At 53.0% G+C, this 6,185-nt stretch overlaps 1 protein-coding gene across 1 annotated transcript in view; it reads left to right on the plus strand.

Moving 5' to 3' along the window:
- LOC121877017 (visual pigment-like receptor peropsin) overlaps positions 1 to 6,185 on the plus strand; it is an 81,076-nt gene that overhangs the window by 22,852 nt on the left and 52,039 nt on the right.

Here is a 6,185-nt window from a genome sequence, read left to right on the forward strand (position 1 = left end):
CTGCTTACTCTAATGGCCTGCTTACTCTAATGACCTGCATACTCTGATGACCTGCTTACTCTAACGACCTGTTTACTCTGATGATCTGCTCACTCTAATGACCTGCTAACTCTAATGACCTGCTTATTCTAATAACCTGGTAACTCTAATGACCTGCCAACTCTAATGACCTGCTTACTCTAACGACCTGCTTACTCTAATGACCTGCTTACTCTAACATTGCCCTCTAATGACCTGCTTACTCTAATGTCCTGCTTACTCTAACGACCTGCTTACTCTAATGACCTGCTTACTCTAATGTCCTGCTTACTCTAACGACCTGCTTACTCTAATGACCTGCTTACTCTAACGACCTGCTTACTCTAATGACCTGCTTACTCTAATGACCTTGTTGATATATTCTTTACCTGTCTTCATTGTATGTACCAATCCACAGTATCTGACAGACAGACAGACAGACAGACAGAAATAACCCCAACTTATTCCTCTTAGACACACAGACACAGGCAGACAGACAGACAGACAGACAGACAGACAGACATACAGACAGACAGAAAAACACTTGCCCCATTGAGACAGACGCCAGGTAGAACAGACGAACGGGCATAGACGGGTGGGCAGAACCAGACGCCGGAGCAGACAGACAGACGAACGCCAGACAGACGAATTAGAGCGAACATAGACAGACGAACCAGACAGACAGACGAACATGAACAGACAGACAGACAGACATAGACAGACAGACAGACAGACATAGACAGACAGACAGACAGACAGACAGACAGACATAGACAGACAGACAGACATAGACAGACAGACAGACAGACAGACAGACATAGACAGACAGACAGACACAGACAAGGAACCAGGAGGAATGATATTAACTCATTTGAAAGACTTACGAGGGAATACTGACTAGTAGGCCCGTGGAGTGTGCGTGACGGGTTCCAATACTCTATCTGGACGGGCAAAAACATATAAGACAGTTCCAATATTTTTTCCGTCAGTTGTAAAATAAGTTGATTCATAATTCTGACTTGACGTATATTAGGTGTGTTCTGGGGGCAGGTTGTCAGGGAAGGTGTGTCTGGGTGGAGGTGTGTCAGGGGGGAGGTTTGTCAGGGAAGGTGTGTCTGGGTGGGGGTGCGTCTGGGTGGGAGGTGTGTCAGGAAGCAGGTTTGTCAGGGGGCAGGTGTGTCTGGGGGAGGTGTGTCAGGGTGGGAGGTGTCAGGAGGCAGGTTTGTCAGGGGGTGTGTCTGGGGGGGAGGTGTCTGGGGGCAGGTGTGTCAGGGGCAGGTGTGTCAGGAAGGCAGGTGTGTCAGGAAGGCAGGTGTGTCAGGGGCAGGTGTGTCAGGGGGTGTGTCAGGAAGGCAGGTGTGTCAGGAAGGCAGGTGTGTCAGGGGCAGGTGTGAGGGGAGGTTTGTCAGGGGGCAGGTGTGTCTGGGTGGGAGGTGTGTCAGGAGGCAGGTTTGTCAGGGCAGGTGTGTCTGGGGGAGGTGTGTCAGGGGGCAGGTGTGTCAGGGAGGCAGGTGTGTCAGGGCAGGTGTATCAGGAAGCAGCCAGCGTCACTTCATCAGAGTCTAACCACAATTCCCTATCCATTACACTATCCACTTCACCTCCCTCTCCCCACAACCACAACCACCACAACTCCTACCACTATCACCCCACTACCACAACCTCCACAACATTCTTTACCTCTCTCTTCTCATCTCCAACCCCCCCCACCACAACTACCACCACCCCACAGCTTCACAACGTCATAATCTCCTCCATGTTGTAGAAGCTGCCCTCATTTTTCCTCCTTCTCCTTCACCTCTTGTTCCTCTTCTTCTTCCTCCTCTGCCTCCTTCTTTTCCTCCCCATTCTTCTTTCTCCTTTTCTTCCTCATCCTTTCCCCCTCTTCTTCTTTTTTTCTCTTCCTCCACATTCTTTTCTTTCTTTCCTTCATCCTTCTCCTCTTCCTCCTCCTTCTCCCCCTCAACACTCGTCACTCGTCACTGGTAATCGGAAGGTAAATTATCAAGTTCTGTTATATAACGGAGAGTGAACGTAACAAGATCAAGTTCTGTTTATATAAGGGAACCTCAAGACAGTGTAGGGGGCTGTGTGGTGAACGGGAGAGACTGGCAACATGACCTGACCACTGACCCACACTCACATGACCCACACTCACATGACCCATAATCACCCCATAGCTCAACCACGCGCCCAATACCCCCTTCTCCGTGCCCACCAACCCCTCACGCCCACGCCCTACCCTCACACCCACGCCCTACCCTCACGCACACGCCCCACCCTCACACCCACGCCTTACCCTCACGCCCACGCCCCACCCTCACGCCCATGCCCTACCCTCACGCCCACGCCCTACCCTCACGCCCACGCCCTACCCCACGCCCACGCCCCACCCTCACACCCACGCCCCACCCTCACGCCCATGCCCCACCCTCACGCCCACGCCCCACCACGCCCACACCCCACCCTCACGCCCATGCCCTACCCTCACGCCCACGCCCACCCTCACGCCCACACCCTACCCTCACGCCCATGCCCCACCACGCCCACGCCCCACCCCATCGGCGCCTCCCCTCACGCCCACGCCCCACCCCTCACACCCACGCCCCACCTCACGCCCATGCCCCTACCCTCACGCCCACGCCCCACCCTCACGCCCACACCCTACCCTCACGCCCATGCCCCTACCCTCACGCCCACGCCCTACCCTCACGCCCACGCCCTACCCTCACACCCACGCCCTACCACGCCCATGCCCCACCCTCACACCCACGCCAGCCCTACCCTCACACCCACGCCCTACCCCTCACGCCCACACCCTACCCCCCTCACGCCCACGCCCCACCCTCACGCCCACACCCTACCTCACGCCCACGCCCTACCCTCACGCCCACGCCCTACCTCACGCCCCACCTCACGCCCAGTGTGTAATTTGTGATTTTATTGAAAACATTATTCACATATAGGCCTCACTGTCTAGAGTGACGAGTGTGCTGGTACAGTACTTTCCCTTCATCTCCGCCCACTTACCAAATATGGAAAGACCGAAACTAGTTATGCTTTTCAGGGCATATCACTCTTGAAAAGTTTTGCTTAAGTTTTGTTCCCAAGGATGGGTAGAGATGGCCAATGGTCAAATCTATTTCTGTACCTATACCACAACCCCTGCCAACACACACACCACACACACACCATAACCACAATACCCCTGCCCGAACCCACTAACCCCTCTCATATTTCCCCTCTCACACGTCACTTAGTCGCCTCCTATTGGTCCTACTGGTTTTGATGAGCTGCTGATTGGTCAGTGAGTCATGCTGACACTTACATAGCAACCAGCAGCCAATCAACTTGACGCATTTGTGGCAGTTGCTCGGAATACCAAAAAAGGAGGAGGAGCTTAAAAACCAGTAAAAATCAACCAATCACCAACAGTAAATTGCCAAGGACGTCAAAAGAGGGGCGGAGTGTAGCACAAACGTACCAATCAGTAACCAATCACCAAAATAAAGGGGCGGACCTTCACCAATACGTCAAAACAACAGCAAAAATAACAACAACCAAACAAAAACAACTACTTAATCTGCAAAAAAAGGAAAAAAAAGAGAATGACAAATAAACACCGGAAGTGAGGATAAAAACACTGACGACGCCTCACTAGGACGTTCTCAAAGTTGTTTTCCGTTCTTTTATTATCAACAACAATGAAAATTAGGAGGAGAGGAAGAGAAAGAGAGAGAATGCCTGAAGGAACGAGGAGAGGAAGAGAAAGAGAGAGAATGCCTGAAGGAACGAACGGTGATAATTACTTGGAGAAGAAGAAGATATTGTGAATTCTGCAGTTAGTATAAAAAGGTGGCAGTGCGAATAGGCCCCAGTGCGAATAGGCCCCAGTGGTAATAGGCCCCAGTGGTAAAGGGCCCCAGTGGTAAAGGCCCCAGTGCGAATAGGCCCCAGTGGTAATAGGGCCCCAGTGGTAATAGGGCCCCAGTGGTAAAGGGCCCCAGTGGTAAGGGACCCCAGTGGTAATAGGCCCCAGTGGTAAAGGTCCCAGTGGTAATAGGCCCCAGTGGTAACAGGTCCCAGTGCGAATAGGCCCCAGTGGTAAGGGGCTCCCAGTGGCTAGGCCCCAGTGGTAATAGGCCCCAGTGGTAATAGGGCCCCAGTGTTAATAATAGTGCCCCAGTGGTAATAGGCCCCAGTGGTAATAGGCCCCAGTGGTAATAGACCCCAGTGGTATGGGCCCCAGTGCTAATAGGCCGTGGGAGGTGAAGGAGTGGGAGAGGGTGAGGAGTGGGAAGGTGAGGAGTGGGAGAGGTGAGGAGTGGGAGAGAGGTGAGGAGGTGGGAGATGAGGGGAGAGGTGGGGAGTGGGAGAGTGAAGGACCACAATTCCCCTCCCCCCAAAATATTGATCGGAAAATATCTCTTCGTCCTCCACTTCACCAGCGCCTCCTCCTTACCACCAGCGCCTCCTACAGTTACTCCACCAGCGCCTCCTACAGTTACTCCACCAGCGCCTCCTACAGTTCTCACTACTCTCCACCTCCACCAGCGCCTCCTACACCTCCACCAGCGCCTCCTACAGTTACTCCACCAGCGCCTCTACAGTTCTCCTGCGCCTCCTAATTACTCACCATCACCTCCTCCACCTCACCAGCGCCTCCTACCGCCTCACTCCACCGCGCCTCCTCCACTTACTCACAACCTCGGTTACTCACAGCACCTCCTGATTCTCCTTCACTTTACTCCTGGCGCCTCCTCAGTTACTCATCCCTCCTCCCTTACTCCACCGCGCGCCTCTACACTTACTCCACCAGCGCCTCTACAGTTACTCACCAGCGCCTCCTACAGTTACTCACCAGCGCCTCCTACAGTTGCTCCGCCATCACCCTCCCCTCCCACCTCATTACTCCACCAGCACCTCCTACAGTTACTCACCATCACCTCCTCCACCTCCTGCCTCCTACAGTAGCAGCCGTGAGATCAGGACTCAGTATCAGCACTTCTAGTTCCTGAGTAAACAGGTTTTGTGTAACCCCACTACCGGGGCGTGGCGGTCAGGTGTGTCTAGGGCCAAGTGTGTGTCTAGGGCCAGGTGTGTGTCTAGGGCAGGGTGTGTGTCTGGGAGCCAGGTGTGTGTCTAGGCCTGGTGTGCCCTTCAGAACGGCATCTAGCTCACCATAGGACATTCCTTCTTTGTGGAGGGAGAAGATGGGGGAGGGAAGGGGTGTGGTGGGGGAGGAGTTGGGGGTGTGGAGGGAGAGGGAGGGGTGGAGGAGGAAGGTGGAGGTGGGGAGGAGAGGAGGGGAAGGTGGAGGAGGGGAGGTGGGAAGATGTTACACGCTACGCCGTTCACTTATTGAAATAGTCTTGGAAAGTTCTGCATCTACATCCCATACTCTCTCTCTCTCTCTCTCTCCTCTCCTCTCTCTCTCTCTCTCTCTCTCTCTCTCTCTCTGTCCTTCAATCCTCTCTGTCCTTCAATCTCTTCCTTCATTAATGTTTGGGTGTAGAAGGAACACTTGGGATGAGAGAGAGAGAGAAGAGAGAGGAAACCTACAGCCAGGAGCTCTCACGTGTCTTCCCTCAGGGCTTTCCATCACTACAATCTCCATCCTACCCACACAACCTCTCCACCTCACCCCCCCCACGTTCCCACTCCTACCCACTCACTTCCTCCCCACTCTCATCCACACAACCATCCACTCACGGTCTGACGTCCCCCTCAATATAAACTCAATTTCTGCCCCATCCTCTACAGATCAATCTACCTGCAGGGGGTGAAGGAGACTGACCGAGATCTGGTGAAGAGTGGGTGAGGAAAGGGAGAGTGGTGAGGGTGAAAGAGGAGGAAGAGAACTCTCTAGAGGCTTGGTTCTATATAGTCAAGGCAATATTCGACTCCTTCTTGAGTAATATGGCCAAGAGACACCCTCTCTCTCTCTCTCTCTCTCTCTCTCTCTCTCTCTCTCTCTCTCTCTCTCTCTCTCTCTGAAAATACTGGTTGCTTCCTTCGCCACTGTCTATATTACACCAGACAAGACCTAAATAAAATAACCTAACCATAACAATTGTCATTATATTGTCATTAAAGGTCATTCATACCAGCTGTTGGAACGTGGAAATGTAATTAAGGATGTTATTAATGAGGTTAATTACCTTTCC

Source organism: Homarus americanus, unplaced genomic scaffold, assembly GCF_018991925.1.
Source record: "Homarus americanus isolate GMGI-L3 unplaced genomic scaffold, GMGI_Hamer_2.0 scaffold50325, whole genome shotgun sequence".
In the NCBI taxonomy this organism is placed as follows: domain Eukaryota; kingdom Metazoa; phylum Arthropoda; class Malacostraca; order Decapoda; family Nephropidae; genus Homarus; species Homarus americanus.